Source organism: Passer montanus, unplaced genomic scaffold, assembly GCF_014805655.1.
Source record: "Passer montanus isolate IOZ18808 unplaced genomic scaffold, ASM1480565v1 scaffold48, whole genome shotgun sequence".
Lineage (NCBI taxonomy): Eukaryota > Metazoa > Chordata > Aves > Passeriformes > Passeridae > Passer > Passer montanus.
Genome location: NW_024369707.1, coordinates 4,699,635 through 4,717,064, shown reverse-complemented (window position 1 = coordinate 4,717,064; position 17,430 = coordinate 4,699,635). Strand labels below are relative to the sequence as shown.

The window sequence follows — 17,430 nt, the reverse complement described above, 5'->3', positions numbered from 1 at the left end:
GGTCAAAATTCTGGACCCCAATTAAATACACAGCCTCTATTTAACACAAGGTAGTCTGGTACTTGTTAGTAACACAAAGTAATGTCTCTACCATCATAAATTCTAATTAGCTGAGTTTTGCCAGTTGTCCCTAATTTATGACCTCATTTGTTCTTACAGAGAAATTTGTAATATATCAATTTAGAGAGTCTCCTAGGCCTAACCCTACACATAACATTAAGCATAATGTGCAGTAACCACAATTCACATCTCACCCTTGAAATTTCTTTTTCCTTGGATTTTAAAGCAAAATAACCTACTTTGTCTTTTCTCTTGCTGTACCATTCACCCTCCAAAACTTCTGTGTTTTATAGAAGACTACAGTAACCACTACCTGCTCCATGTGATATAGCAGTGCTAAACCTCCTTTTCCCCAACCTCTTGCTGCTCACAGCTAATGGAAGACCTAACCAAGAAATAATTTTAAGGCATATCTACATTAAAGAAATAAGATGTACTTTAGGAAACCCAGAGCCAAGTCCTGAGACCAGAGTTGGTATGTCTATACAGTTTAATGCTAAATGGATTTATTTACTTGTGTCCAGAATGCCTTGGAATGCCCCACTAGGTCTATGCAAACCCCACCTGACTAGTCCCTGGTCCCTTCACAGATCTTTGCCTTATGTTTCCTTTCATTTCTGTTTTGAGGTCAGTATGAGCACGTGGTCTCTCTTACCAGCATAACCATACAAATCAGCTGTGACTCTGGAAAATATAATGTATTCTACAGCTCCATTTACTTGTTCTGTTGTTGAGTGTGTGCCTTATACCTTTTCACTTGTCTCTTTATCCTGACATGCCCTTTATTTTGATTTAAGCATGTGTTTATACTTGGAAGCTATTAAAATACTAATGATAGAGTTAATCATTATTATAACAAATACAGTCTATCTCCTGTTTTGCAGTATATGAAGCAATCTGAGAAGACACTTTTGAGAGTTCTGAAATTAAAGAAATTTGTCAAAAACGTACAATAATCATGACACTTCAAACAGAAACCCTATTACTATACTTAATAAAATTGTTTCACAAGCTCAGGGTGTGCAAAATGTTCTACACTCACTATGAATATTTTTTAATATTTTGTGGTTTTGAATTGTAGTCCACAACATGGCTTTTACATAATTTTTTATTTTGTATTTTAAGGTTGCAGCCCATGTGACTCTCATTTTTTTTTCTCAATATGTCAAAATTTTTAATCGCTTTCATCCTGAAAGAGTACTCAGAGTGCATGAAAATGCATAATGCCTACAGCCATACTGTCTCCAGCTGTGATCTTGTCAGAACTTATAAGATAAGTGGGTCTGTACTTGAGTGGCAGGGCTCTAAGAGCAGTACAAGTGAAAGTTACTCTGCTAAAGCAAGGGGTGGCTCTTCCCAGGGTGCTGCACCCTGCCCTGCTGCCTTGTGCAGGTTGGGTTTGGTCATGCAGGTCAGCAGACAGAGCTTGTCCTCAAAAGACCAGGAGTCCCACAAAGCTGAGCACAGTCTGCCCGAGGGGCAGGCCGAGCTCCCACCTGAGCACTGTGTGTTGCTGTAGTGAGGTAGTTGGGCTTCCATGGGATTGGAAACCAGCATTGCTGCACAGCCTGTAGGCACTAGAACCTCAGAATGTGCTTGTCATTGTTAACTTGCTGCAAAACGTTGGTAGTCCAGAGATGCTGAATTCCAACCTGGGCAACTCTTCTTGCTGAAGCCTATTACTTTCAGATGACCTTGTTATTGTGCTTGAATACATTAATTGCCAAACTTAATTTACTTCTTTGTTTTGCCTGTGATTTGTTACAGAGTGACTTCTGCATATTGCAGAGTTTGTATAAATCAAGGTTAAAACTCCAATGAATTTTGGAATACCTGTTGATAAACAATACTGAAGAACACAAGATATTTATCATTGTTAGTATTCACTGGCTGGGCTAATCCATATTCATAAATAATTCCTTGAATATGTGAAGCACTAACATTTATAGTTTAGATTTGTAATTATCTCTAGGATTACAGACAAAAACAACATCTCCTTTGCTCTAATACTGCTCTAACCCAAGGACAAAAGAGAGAAGGAGACAGGCAGCTGGCCCTGTGCTGTGCTTGGTTTGTAAACAGCTCAAGTGCTGCTGATCACAGATGCCACAGGAGCTGTGCACACACTGCTGAACAGACCCTGTCAGCCCCTGAGCTGAGGGTCCTGGCTGGGGCTTTTCACGACAACCACATTTTTTTGATACCATGCCTAGAATAAAGTATGTGCTAAGAAAGGACAATTTCATCAGGAATAAGGTTTTGGTGGTTTGTTTTCATTTTTAAACTTAAACATCTATGATCCAGGGTTTTGTACTTGCAAAAAATATTCCATTCGCTAGATATTGTTTCCAATCTTATTCTGTTACAAAACACGATGTGAAATATGGACAAGAAAGAAAGAAAAGGTAAATTATTAATAATTTTAATTGTTTTCTGCACACTGACAGATTATAAATGGCTTATCAACAGTGGTGCAACTAGATGGAGAGGCTGACACCAGCTCACGGCAGCAAATTTTTACAGAAATGCAATTTTAGCAATACAAGCCCTGATCCCAGCCACAGTGTTAGAGGTAAGGAGTTGGTGTGCAAGCGTCCTGCTGTCCCTGCCAGCTGAAGGCTCTTGAGCAGCTAGAATCATCTTCCTGTGACTATCAACTTCACAACAGCTTTTTGTCACAAAAATCATGTAAAGTTAGCTTAATAGCATACAGAAGCAGGTCCAGAATATTTTAGTCCCATATTTTTATGACAGTAATGCATGTAATATGTCTTGAAAATGTAATAACACTTCAGGCAGCAAACCTGCTGGCTGTGGAAATGCCTCTGACACTTTAAATACTCAGTATCATTAATTCATATTAGGGGCAAAACCCTCAAACCCCTTCTTTAAATTATATAGCAATTCTGAAATTTAAAAAAAAAACCAACAACCCACAAAACAAAAAATAAAATAAACCACCAACCCCCTACCCAGACCCCAGATTAATTGAATAAATGCAATTTGTAGCTACATTCTTATGCCAAGCTTCAGTCTGGAACATTTTAGAGCCAAATGACAAGCTCATGAAAACAGGAATTTTAAACAAGAACTGCCATGACTGTCAAGGTATGACTGTGAATGGTTGTCCTGAAACACCTATTGAACCCTTTTCTGAGCCAATAGTAAATATCAAAACCAGTCTATAATAAACATTTTAGATAAGATCTAATAGATAGACATTTGGATTTAATACTTTAGAGATTCAAAGTCATCGGATCAAATTTGTTCCTGGTGAAACAAATCTCCCAAATCACTCAGGATAAAGCTCTTCCATACAAAGTTCTGTTTGTGAGGGTCTAATTAAGATATTTCCTTACTTTAGCTATGCTGTAAAACTTGCTGTGGCCAGATTGATATGGAAAACATCACATCCTTTCTTTAAATTTCACTTTTTACACTGCTGTCTTCTCTCCTTCTTTCTAAAAAGTTAGTGGAAAAATAGGCTCAAAAAAGCTGTTGCAGGTTCTAGAACAGTTCTGAAAGTCAGCAAACAACTGAAATGTGCAGGCACTTCATTTGCCATGAGAAGAGTTTGGTATGTAACTAACTAAAACACCCCAGATATCACTTGCTATAGACAGAAAAGAAAATAAAACCTGGCCTAAATGGAAAAGAATATGGGAATTAAAACAGATTGGCTAAAATGAAGGGTACAGAAATGATCAGGAGTTGTATGGAAATAAACCTCAAATGAACATAAAGCATTGAGAAAATGAAACATGCAGGATTGAGCACTCTCCAGCCCCAAATTATGAGTGGATTGGGCAGGAAATGACAGGCTATATCAGATTAGCTTGGATTCATCTAGGTTTCTTTGATAATGGGTTTCCTAACCCAAAAGGATCTAGACTAGCTGGAGTCCAGGAGAGCAGCACATGAGTCCATTAGCTGAGATGAAGAAGGTGAGGACTGAAAAACTAATTGTAAGAGAGCAAGGAAAATGGATTAGTATAAGATAATGTATCATCAACAGAAGATTTGAAGGCTAGACAGAAATAGAGACAGAGTAATAGAAACAGAATGAACTTGCTATCATAAAACATCAGGTCTTAATGGCCTAATTAAGAAACCCAACAAATCCACAACTCCTGACATAAAATAGGAGTTCTTCAGTGTAAAAGTGACTGAGAAATATATGGATCTGCAATCTGAATGTAAGATAACAACAAGCTGCCACAGTGACACCTGTGAAAGTAACAGAGACATCGCCCACTTTATTAAAAGCAGGTAATGCTTGAGGGAAGAATACACAACATTAAACAGCTTTGACTACAGTATTGGCTATAATTTCGCTCAAATGAAGGGGACTGGTGAAGCCTGACTTCTACTAACAAATGAAAGCAGAGAATGGATAGAAGCCCATTAGTGTCTATAAATACATCACAGGGATAGATGCCAGGAAGAGGAAAGATCTCTTTGTGTGAAAATAGAAGATGCTGGCTCAAGAATAAAGCAGCATGAGCTTTCCATGAATAAACCTAAAATTGGATGTCAACAGAAGGTTTTTAACCAGAGGAATGACTTTTTGTGAGTAACAGCCTCCCTACAGGCACAGCAGAGCCAGTCCCTTGCTGAGCTCCTTGGGAGCAGTGACAGGAGCCTGCACTGACTGGGAGTGTAACTTCCTCACCTCCAGGATCCTCTCCAGTTTTCTTATTACTTCAGTGCAGGTCTGGTGAAAGCCTTGGAGTTGACATAATAAGGCAAGACATAATAAGGACCTGCAGACAGAAGCTGAATGTGCGGTCTCAGAGATTTACTCTTGTCACTGCAAAAGTATTAGCATTAATCTGCCTGGCACATGAGAACAGTTTTGTAAGACTAACAGGAGATGTATTTGCAAGATCTCTGACTCCCTCAGACTTCTGAAATACAGTATCACAGGCACAGCACTGCTACCCAAATTCCTTCTAATACTTCTATTCCAATTCTAATAACAGGAACTAAAGCTGGGGCACATCAGGGAAGCTCGTTGACATTGACAAAAGGCAGAAAGTTGAGAAATACTTTACAGATCTAAAAATAAACCCAAGCAGACATAAGCCAGTGAATTTTTTCCACAGACCTCTTTGTTTTGCTTTCACTGCTTTTTCTTTTTGGCAGGGGGGTGGAGGAAGCAACCAGAAACTCATGTGTAAGGGAATGGGAATTTGATAAATGGGAGGAGAAATCTTGAAAGTGCCACTAAAGGACACACAGCACTCCCATACACCTTGCATTTCTGCTTTTGGCTAAGTTGCCATCCAGATACTCAATTTCATCTTTTTATTAGAAAATAAGGTAAGTGGATCTTGATTTTTCTGACATAGATGAATGCTACAGTGCAGCTGGTTCAGTCTAGGGAGCAGCTCCTTCCAGTCTGCCTTCCCATTCACAGGAGAGACTTGTGTAACCTTCCCATACCCTGCAAGGGGCTTCCATCCTCATGGCAACTGCCCTGCTGCCCCACCCACCTACCTCTGTCCTCTCCCACCTTACTCAACTCCCCCTTGGGTTTGACCCATATCCCAAAAAATAGCATCAGCACTGGAAACCACACCCTCATCTTTGTGAAACAAAAGGGACCCTAGCGGCTGCAAATTGAAGGTTAAGGAGCTGTGATTTAAAAACAAAGTACAAAGACCAACAGTTAGCAATTTGCATATAATTAAAATTATATAATGCTCTTAACAGAAGAAGCTTCAATACAAACAATATTTAGAGGAATAAAGTATTAATTTGATATGTGATGAGGAACTAGGTGTATCACATGTTTTCAGTTGAAATATGAAAATAATTGGTTTTTGTTATGCAAATGTGCAGAATCCCACTTCTGCTAGACAACCCTTTTTGCAACAAATCTTAAAAAATAAAATATAAAGAGAATATTCAAATATATTATATTTTTATTATAAAAGAATCCTGTATCTGTGTTACAAAGACAACATGCTACAAAACTCACTTGATTTTTTCCCAGATCAGATGCAGTTGCCCTTGGGAGAGGCACCTGCTTGCCTGGCACCTCCCACTGCTGCCAGGTGAGCCCTGTCCCTCTTGGAGCCATCCCCCCCAGCACCACTGAATTTACACGTCCCTCCACTCAGCCACCTCACTGCCCCAAAGTCACTGCACAGTACCCTCTGTGGCTCTCCCTGCCTGCTAATCCATTCTCAGGGCTGTCCTTTAAGAATTCCCCCAAGGCAAACAGACTGCAGGCAGCATATCCTGGGCTTAATCCTCTGAACTAGTGGGAAAAACAACCACCATGCTCACCCACTCTGCATTTTGCCTGTTGTTCTTCAGGGCACAATGACAGGCAGAAACACGGGGAGAAAAATAATTTTCTTGTGCACTTCTCCCTTCCATTTCTAGATGGCCTTTATTTGTGGAGGGGAGCAAACTGCAGACTGTCAGAAGAAAACCCCACCAGGGCATTCTTTCAAGGGGAATTTTTTTGTTTGGTTTGTTTTTCTCTTAATCAAAGAAACCTAATTCACATAGAAAGTATCTGTTTGCTCTTTGTGTCTGGAAAAAAAATGTAAGAATTACAATGTTAACATTTCCAAATGGCAAAAAATGAATTTCAAATAGCTGGCAATGACAATGCTTGATAAACACATGCTGGCTGAAATTCATTTCTCTTTCACACTCACTATGCCTGAACCCCATATTAACCATATGCTTTTGCAGATTAAGTTTAGTTCTGTGCCTAGTTTATAAGCTTCTTTGTTACAATGCAGCTATAATAACCTAAAGTTCCTGAAAATTTAAGCTAAAGGGAAAAATAAAGCTAACTGAGATTTGCAAAATCATACAAGAGACAGAGCATTTGTCCTGTATAATAAAAGCCTGCCAAAACTTCAAGTAAGCATTTAGTAGTGACAGTATTTTGCTATGAATCATACTGTCTGTTGCTGGCTTCAAATCCATTGATAATTTTGTACTTATTGTACAAATTCTGTGGTTAATATTATAGAAAGTTTAATCACACAAAAATGAAAGCATGATAACATTTCACATTCAATTTCAGCTTCAGCACATGTCAAGAATTCTGAATATGTACCTTGTTTAGAGAATCAGCTTGTGAAGCTGCTGGTTCTTATTGACTCGGGTGACACTGGCTGCTCTCACCAAGCAGCTGGACCAGATGATGGCCATATGACTTTCCTGTTTGTATCAACTTGTCAACAGCAACACTTGCTTGCTGAATTTTAGTTAGAGCCCTTTGCATTATATTGCACGGGTTGTAATTGTAACTCACAAACCACCGGGCCCCTAAATCACTCAATTAATTAAAGAAAAAACTTCCATGCAGTTTAAAAAAATCCTTATATCCAAATGTATTGCACAAATTTGCATGCAGTAAATAAATCTACTACCACAACCAGGATTGTAACTGGGAGTTTTCATCTTAAGCCCACTTCCACTAGGATTCCGTCAGGCTCTTGGAGGGGTTCAGCTGGGTGCTGGCAGAGCCTTCCCTGAGACCTTTCCACCTCAAGCCAGAAACGGGCAGCAACACAGAAGAGATAAATCACATTTGTAGATTTCACCCCACTGAAATCTTCCACCACTCCCTTTTAAACTAATTTTCTGGATCCAATTCCCCATGACTCAGTCCTTGCTTGTACAATGAGAACATCTTTCTGGCCCATTGCTTTGGAAGGCAGAAGGAAAAGTGCAAACCTCTTTTCCCTCCTCCCCTTCCCCGAAGCATACCTGTGAGTTTTCTAATGGAACATTCTTCTTTTGAAAAATGGAGCTTTGTCCAAACTGAAAAGTTTTGAAGAGCAGTGTAATTTTGTTTACTCTTCAAACCTCGATTTCTTGCTACTTCAGCTTCTCACAGGCTGAGAAGCACCAGGGCCTTGGAAGCTGTGGCTGAATCAGTCTCACCAAAATCTATTGGACTCTGAGCTGGTGGTGGGCTCACCAGTCAAACAGCCAAAGCTCTCAGGCACAAAGTGAAGCTGCACAGTTAGTTTCAGACACTTCTGTTGCACTCCCCCTAGATGACAATGTCTGTTTCTAGGAAATTAAGTTTCACTTTGATGCAGAAGTATTTTTGTTTTTGTCTCTGTACATGGAAATCTCAACACTTCAAGATCTTTCATCATATAAGCAAGCACATAAAGTCATGAAAAGTGATCTTCTGGCTATCTACTCTGCAAGGACAAGGCAATAGGAGACCATTTGCTTGAGAAGTCTCTAAATAGAGTCTGAGGACTTCAAACACCCTTCCCTTCTGTCTGGACAGAAAATCTCAAAGCATCTATGAGGGCTGGGGTGTCTATTTGCTCTGCCTTTTAACAGAAACTGCTGCTGACATATTAGTCTTCCAATGGAATATATTTCCATGTAAGCTTTTTTTTCTCAAAAGTGCAGCATTCTCAGCTCTATAGACAACTCACCTAGGATGGCATTCTCAATACCCCATCATTCTTGACATCTTCAGGAAAGATGTGTAAAGCCATTACTGTCACAGTGCATGTTACAATTGAGACAGCCATGACACAGACTACCATAACACAATTCCAGAAAGCTTCAGCTCATACCAAGTAACACCTTACCACTCCAGAAGGCTGCAAGCATCTGCCCTTCTTGTTCTTCAGCCCAGCCTTTTATCCCCTCATGTTGATGCCCTGCACCTGTGTGCCCTCTGCTCCCTTTGGTGGTTGGTCAGTGCCCTGGGCACTCCATGGCTCATTGCTGTCAGTGCTGCTCACCTGCTGCTCACAGCTGTGCCCACTGGGGATGAGGCTGGACCAGCCCCACTCCCATTTACCACAAATTGTGTGCCTACAATTACAGCTCAACTTTGTTCTGAATTCACTTTCAAATGTGACTGTACCACACACGTAGCAGCCTTAGTCTGTGCTCATGAAGGCCACAGGAAACATCCCATCATGCAGTAGCACTCATAGGCAAAACCTGGCTAATTCAGTTTTGTTCCCTGTGTACCAGAAGCTGGACAAGCTAATTTGCACAGCTAGCTTACCTGCACATTCAAAAAGGGACCTGGGCTGAGGGAAGATTCCCTGCCAATCTCTGATTTGCCTCCCTGCCAGCACAGCCATTATTTCTCACATTATTTCTGTTACAATAACATCTAAGAGCTCCAGCCCTCAGTGGAAACCCCACTGTTACCCCATACACAAACACACAGCAAAGACCAGTGCCCTTGTTGCAATGGAGCCTGGCTACTGAGCTTGAAGCAAACAGATAAACACAGCTTTTCCCTCATATATTGATGGTAGCTCCCTGCTGGCAAACACAGAATTCTGGGAAATTGAGGTCAGGTCCTCTAGCTGTTTTTACTAAGAAAAGGAGCATATCATGCTGTAGTAAGGTTAAAGACAGAATGCAAGCAAGGGAAAAGAAGTAATCTGGCTTTCCTGCTTATGAACTTGAAAGGATTTCTGAGCACTTCCTCCAGTGTCAGGCTAGTGCTGAATACTTGCAGGAAACAGATAATGTGACCTGGCGGCTTTGCTCCCTGTGCACTGCAGTCAGCCAGCTCTGCCAAATGCAATGCCATGAACATCCTAGTGGGAGCTTCATGTCCACTTCTGGAGTCCCAAGCTTACTATTGACAATATTACAAAGCAAGACACCTAGGCAACCTTTTGATGTGATTAGAAAGGAGGTGCAGATAGAGCTAAGTGTGAAACAATGACCAATCCCCACACTATTTATTTTGTATTGTTACTTCAAAAAATTCTTTGGACACGTTGTCAAAGCTGATCCAGGAAAATACTCTCTTGAGCACTCCTGAAATTGACTAAGTGACAAGATCAACTGATAGCCAGGAAAAGCTTTCAAATGACTGCAAGTATTCAGAAATAGAATAAATGAACTCTTTTCAGGACTGTTTTAAACAGTAATACTTATATCTAGACTTGTACAAATACCACTGTGATAGAGTCCTTCACCAAGAGAGCTTTTTTTGCTTAAATAGGATTGTTAAGTTTATTTCACATTCCATGGCTGCTTGTTGCCCAAGGCCTTTGCTGCAGCCACAGAGACAGTCAATATTTCTACCTGATTACAGCATGTAACACTTGCCTAAAAGAAAATCTTCTGTGGCAACAAGCTCTGTGAAAATGAAGTGTTGAATCAAACATCTAAAAAAATATCTGCATCAAACATCTGAGTTTAGTAAAAAACCTGAACCACAGGTCCACATAAAATATAGGGAAATATTGACCACACTGTGTCTACAACAGTACAGAACCTGTTTAAACCTTAAGGGAAATCAACACCTTCCTAAATTAGAGGAACAAGTGTCATCAGGATGGAGCAGAACACTGAAATAGGAATGACTAGGAAATGGAAGGAAAATTATTGCTCTGTTGACCAGCTTGCAATTCAGTGGACAATACCACACAACACCACAGCCCATAGCATTTTGGCTTTATTTTGTCAGTTTGGATCTTTGTCAGATCAGAAATTGCCAGGAACAGTTTCTTCTTTAACGTGAGTCTGGACTTGCCTCTCTACTCAGCACTAGAACGCTGATCCTGTGAACACCCCTAATTGCTGAAGAGTTTTCAAAGTAAATAGTCTTAGTAAAAATAGCCCACAAACCAAAAGTGCTTCTATCTTCCTCCTTAGAAAATATAGTTTTGTTGGAAGTTCCATAACTTTATATTCTGACATTATTAATTTGAAGCATTCAACCTTACAGTGATGCATTTCAAGCTATTAAAAATTATTATTATCTCAAAAATAATACTTTTTATTAAATAAATATATTTTTTCCAAAGGGGGGGAAGCCTTATGATCAAATAAAAAAAAAGTGCAAATTTTAAACTTTCAGGATGTCCCAGAGATGTTCTGTCAGTGGCAAAAACACGCACAGAAACTTCAGTCTATCTCAGGAAGGACAGGTTGTCTGTAACGTGACATTGTTGCCAGATGCACTCAATGTCTTGGATGCCAGTCAGGAATGAATAAGTATGAAGTGAAAATTGTACAGTCTTTCATATTCTTTCATCTCCTTACAGGTCAGAACTGAGACCTGCACTGTCACTTCACAGGCAGTTATCTGCTTTGTGACTGAAAAGGGGATTTTATTCTCTAAGATTATCTGTTGGGCACCTTTACAGGCAACAAAGAAAAAAACAAAACCCAATCATACAGCCTAACCTTCTTATCAAGGGCATTCATAAAGTGGAACAAAAGCCTGACAGCTCTGCAATGGTTAGTTTTGAAGCAGGCTTGAGTAACTGAGACTTATGGGAATTTGATGAAAATTCTGAACATCTTTTTAGAATCCAGCACCACCTGAAGCAGTGGGGCTGGGGAGGGGCAGCTGGAGCTGCTCTGCTCCATGCAGTGCAGTTTCACAACCCCACAGCACCTGAATTCCCATCCCAGATTTTGAGTGGCTGATGAAGAGGGTTGATGCACTCACTTCTAGTGCTGGCTGAACCACACCAAATCCATTGGGCTGACCAGCACAGCCAACGTGGACATGCCACACTTGAGCTGCATTCCTCACCAACAGCACCCTTAGGAAGTATTAATTAGTTTTCCTTTTAGTACTGAAGACTGAAAACAATGCTAGAGGATGCCCTCTCTGTTCTGAAAGAACAACAAAATCTCATTCATAAATTTAAGGTCTGATCATCATTTTCTTAAATAGATACAGAAGTTACTGCAGCAATTTTGACACTTTCAAGTTTTATTCTAAAACTTTTCTAAGGGTGGTAATTTTTTCTTAATATTACTGCATATTTTCTTTCAAAAATATTTTGCCTTTGTTGCTGAGAGAGGAATACTAGCTGATAGTAAGAGAAATTGTTGCCTCCAGACAAATTGGCATTCGCCATTCAAGCAGAAAAATAAATTAAGTGCAACATTTAGGCACTCTGCATTAGGTTGTTAAAAAAAAAAATCAACAAAGGGAAAACAAATGCTATGTCAACTATTGACTGTAAAAACCAAATAAATAAGAATTTCTCCAGTACTTGTACAGCCATGTAATTCACTACATGCTTAAAAGTACGAAGCTTCTAACAGTTTTGTGGAACTAGCAGTCAACATTACATTTTTTGGATAGAAATATGTGGCCTTGGTAAGTCCTAAAAACGACACCTGTTCTTTAATTTTTCAACATGGTATTTAAAATACCTATTATAACTATAATAGTATTACTATTAAGAATATTAAACATGAATGTGATGTTTTGCCACAGTCTGGAGGACTATATTACTCCTTTACCTTGTCTTTGGAGAAGGTTTTTCTTCCTGAAGAATTCAAGAGTGCTTACACATTTTAAGATGCAGAAAGCATCTAAGATCATTTCACGCACCAGGTGAGGCCATCTCTGAAGGAGAGTGTCACTTTTACTTTCCTCCAATACTGTAGGACAGGAAAGAGAATGGAAAAAATTTTAACAGAATGAAGTTCACTATTGAGACAGCTGTCATTTGGCAAAAAATCTTAACAGCATTTACTATGGAGCACATGCTCCTTGTCACTTGTACCCCCTGAACAACATGTATTGCTATTGTCAGACATTTTGCAACATAAAAAGAGGTTTTGGTAAGCTTCCACCGTGAAAACATTGTGAAATTTGTCGATAATTCATGTAGTTTTGTGTCTATCAGTGCTGATTTTCAATCACTATCACCCTGGCAGAGCCATTAGCATTCTTTAAGGTTCCCTCAATCCCTACATTTGATTAACTTGCATCACTAGGAAATTTTTTCACCGTTCTGCTCATCGACTTTCCCCCATTATCAATAAAAACCTTGTCACTCCACACACAAAATTATAGCTCATCCCATAGGTAATTTCTGCCCTTCAAACTGACCACCTATTCCTTGTCAGAGCCAAGGATTTCCTTCATCACTTGACTCCTACCCAGGGCTCTGGTCTGAAGGTGAGCAGTCACCAAGCTGAGGGTCCAACGCAGCAGGGGCTGGTACCACTCTTACATGGATTAAATGTATTAATTGCAATACTCCTCCACATTCTTCCTATATCTGTCCTTCACAGTCCTTCCCCTAATATGTATGACCTTGTGCTTCTCAACACACCCCTGAAATCTTCTATGTACTCCATATTTCTACAGGGTCATATCTGTGCCTCCCCCAGAGGATATTAATTCACCACAACAGTCTGGGTGAAGCAATAGCCAAATATTCCAAGGTAGATTGCCAAGCTCTGAAAGGGCAAAAAACCTGTGTGATACATTGGTAATACACAATTCCACTGACAAACATGAGTTAGTGAACAACTGTTCATGCATTTAGCAGGGCACACAGTCCCTCTTACAGAGCATAGGATAAATCAGAAAAGAGTAGGGGCTTTAAATATATTTCTTCTTAGTAGCAACATCAGCAATTCAATCTCTGAAAGCTCAGGTTAATACTCTTTTCTGCCGAGGATTTAGGGTGGGATGCACCCTTCTTTCCCATCAGGAAATCATTTTAAGAACAGAGAAGTGAGTACTTAAATATAAGTAGCTCCATGCACTCTTTCTGCCTGTCGTCAGCTCATGCACACAGATGAAGTTTAAAAAGGAGATGGTGATGAGGTGAGCTAAGGAGAGGGGAAGAAAGAAACAAAGGCGACAGTAGCTGAGCCTTCGTGTCTCCAGAAAAGAAAGGGGCCAGAATTAATGACTCAGGAGAGAAAAAGAAATCTCAAATTTCATGACCACTTCTCTTTTCCAATTGTTTGTAGGGTCCTGAACTAATAAAAAAAAAAAAAAGGTCTTAAAAATATGGTAAAAACACCCCAAACTGCAAGAGTAGGGATTTGATTTGTTCTCTCAACCTGCTTGCCAAGATCTGTGACAGTGTGGCTATACTTGCAAAGTCCAGTCACATTTTACCAGGTCAGAAGTATTTATTAAGCATTCAAGATTTTTTAAAGGGAGACAACAGGTGGCAAAGCTGCACCTAGCAGAATGCAACATTAGTATGCGAGGAATTTGGATGGATGCCACTTTTGGCATGAAATGACTGGAAGAGACTTGCTGAACTAGTGAACCATGCCGATGCAAGGTCACTGTTGTGTTAAAAGGTTGCCCTGCCACTTTCACCAGTTTTCTTTTTTAACCTGATGTCACCATTCTTCTAGCACTACCTTTTGCTGGAGGCCTGGGTGATTTCTCCACCACTTGGCTGATACCTGGAATACTGCAGACTTCCTCTCTGTGCACAGGTATACAGCCGTGCTCTACAGAAAGGGTCAGGAGTCAATGAACCCCGTGCAGCTGTTAACTCTTTCCTCTTTTGGTCTCAGGTAATTTGACATAGTCCACACAAAACCTCCCTGTATCAGGGAGAGATTATTTTGAACCAGAGCAGGTAGAATAAGTGTTAAGCTCACACTGCAGCTGAACTGGAAATTTGCTATGCTTTTTTAAAGAGAAGGGTCCAATAATTTCCCTGCTTCAAGGTGATTAGCCTGAAGTAATGCATGGTGAATGACAAATGTTTGGTTGATGAATAATTTGACTATTTTGTTTTGCATGTAAATCTGACCTTTATAGTGAACATTACTGCATTAAAAAGGTTCTGCATAATCAAAACACTGTACAGCCAACATCTGTTATTCAGAAGACCCGAGGGGTAGAAAAAAAAATCATAGCAAATCATTTGACCTAAATATGTTTTGCTCTGTGATATAAAGTGTACTTTTACTGTCTGACTTGCTAAATTCTTCATGCCTTCGTGTGACACTGTTTGTTAACAGAAGTATGAAATTTGTCTAACCTTTATGTTTAATGTTGTAGCTAATTGTTATTCTTTAATAGTGTATACGTCATTCGTCACACAGTGAACTGTGGATGCTGAAGACAGATGGACCACCAGATGGACCCTGGGAAGGATTGGTTAAAATGTCAGTGATAAGCTAACAAAATGAAACACAGTAGACTGAAGAGACTATTCAGCTGAAAAGCCTGTCTGCAGAAATAAGTTTTGTATTATTCACATTCATTAAAGTGCACTTCAGTCACGCTGTTTTGACATTTTTTGCTTTGTGTCTTTTCAAAGCAGCCAAAGCTTTCTTCCCTTCCCCAAATACTTGTTTGATTATACAACACAGCAGAAGTGATCCTAGCTTTTAGAGGTGATCACTTCTGCCATCAAGGAACTTAACCACAGTTATGTTCAAACCCACAAGTGGCCCAGTTCAGAGCCTGAGCAAACAATACAACTGCAGGGCTTGTATTGACCAGAAGGGAGTGACTGCTTGCTCCTGCTCAGTTACCATGACTTGGATTCCCTGATTCTGGCCATGCATGTACTTTAGACTAATAATTACAACAGACTTCTTTCGGGTCAACCCATGAAAATTTCATTAAATAAATGGAAAAATCTTCAGTGGGATCAGGATATTTGACACAATGAACAAACCTAGTAAATCACAGAAGGGAGCCAGCTAAGATTGCTTAGGAATGACTTTAGGCAGAACCAGTGCTGCAAAACAGAAACAGAAAATACAGAGATTTATGTACTTCCTCATTTCATATGGTTCCACATCCATTGTTTGAGGAAAGCAGCTTTTTCTGTGGAACACGGGAAAAAAACAAACAAAAAAAAATTGCTGGCAACCCTAGCTATGAATTTTTACCAATGCCATATGTCTTATCCATCTATGCCCTCATAAAAGACATTTTTATTGTCCCAAGCACAAATCAGTTGTCACCAGAGAAACATGAAAATCTCATTTTCACTGACTTACTAGATATCTAACAGCTACTGTGAATATTGCCATATAAGTGAAGCAGGAAATGAAAACAAATTATGGAAAATTTGGGAATTGTAGTAATTCTCCATTGGGTTAAACAAACATCCATTGTAGAAGAGGTTTCAACTTTTCATTTTTCTTACTTTCCATTTGGAAATTTTTGAAATTTGAATTGTTTTTACTGAAAGTGTTTTAAAACTGAAAAACCCAGCAAAATTCTGCTGTTTGTCATTTGATCTAACAAAGGTAAGGCCAATAAAATGAAAAGCCATTTCAAAGAAGGACAGTCATTTAAAGAAGATAATCAGAATAGCTGAAATATTCCTTTTTGTTAAAAAGCACCATTAATCAATCTGACATTTTCTACCAGCAAACAATACGGCACAGAATGAAGTCACAAGCACACATGTTCATCATCAAAATGATGGAGTGGTGCAAAAATGCTTATAGAAGACTGTGCATAATCTAGCAACATAAAATCCCTCTATGTTCAAATATATTGAAGCCCAAAAAGGCATTTCCTTCCACTTTCACCCAATTATGACTCTAACAATACTAGCATTTTCATGTTCTGTGGGTTGCATTTACACACTGCTCCTTTGGGTTTTTTCTTTCAGTTGTCACCATGTGTTTATGACATATCTACCTTAAGATAGTTACCTTATATGGCAGGAATTTTTATTACCCTCCAGTAAATAAATCAGCTGAGGTTAAATCCACTGACACCAGTAATGGAGCTGCATTTTGCTCAGAAATATGTAAACAGATCCAATGTTTGTCCAATCAGACTCAAACAAAACACAACAAAGGTATTTGCCCTTACTTTGAAGGTACCACGAACATTAACAGCACCAGCCTCAGCTCACTTGATGACCATCACAAGGCCATGGGAGTGTGGTTCCAGTTTGTCAATATCCAGCTGAAAATCCACATCGGGACATTTCTCTGCTTCCATCTGCTCATTCCCACTCTCAAACCTGCAGCACACAAACTACACAAGCATTTTTGAAAATGCTTCTTGTTTTGCTTTGTTTTGATTGCGTGACCGACCTGAAAATCCTGACCTCTAATAGGACGGGTGAAATGTCAGTAAACTGGGACATGGGGCAATAACTTCTTATATAGCTTTACAGTATTATCACTTTAGAGGATATCTCTGAATACAGAAGTTTTGTTATGGTGACACAAGCTGGACATTATTCCATTCCGCATAGAAAAATGGAGCATTAAGATATCTGAGGAGATATTCTGTAATCATATTTCAATTTTGTGTTCATTCTTCCTAAAGTGACTTCAACCAAATCCTCATGACCTCAAAAGAATTTCTACAAGACTTGCTAATTGTTAGTATTCAAAATTATCAAAGTAGACCCCCTACCCAATTTCATTTTCCATAGCTGGGATTAATTCAGATCTATGGGATTATGAAACAGGGTAGAGTATATTTTTCACTGAATGTAGCCTGAAGTTATTGGCTTTTCCACAACAAAACTTTCTGGCATCTCATATAATTAAATGGAAAATGTGAGAAACTTCAAATCAGTAAATCAGTATATTAGGGGAACTAACAGGATTTGAACATGACTCATGCATTACAGTTTGAACTTCTTGATTGTTGTCTTAACTGTCAGATTTTTT

The 17,430-nt window shown here is 39.3% G+C and overlaps 1 long non-coding RNA gene across 2 annotated transcripts; it reads left to right on the top strand.

The window, feature by feature from the left end:
- Positions 1 to 5,286: 5,286 nt before the first annotated feature.
- Positions 5,287 to 15,041, top strand: LOC120508621. 2 transcript variants are annotated; one of them, XR_005629032.1, is made up of 4 exons: positions 5,287 to 5,382; positions 6,059 to 6,119; positions 14,176 to 14,259; positions 14,855 to 15,041. It is a non-coding gene; the product is annotated as an uncharacterized LOC120508621 (long non-coding RNA). The 2 variants fall into 2 exon arrangements; XR_005629031.1 differs by having other exon boundaries at positions 14,176 to 14,340.
- Positions 15,042 to 17,430: the final 2,389 nt, after the last annotated feature.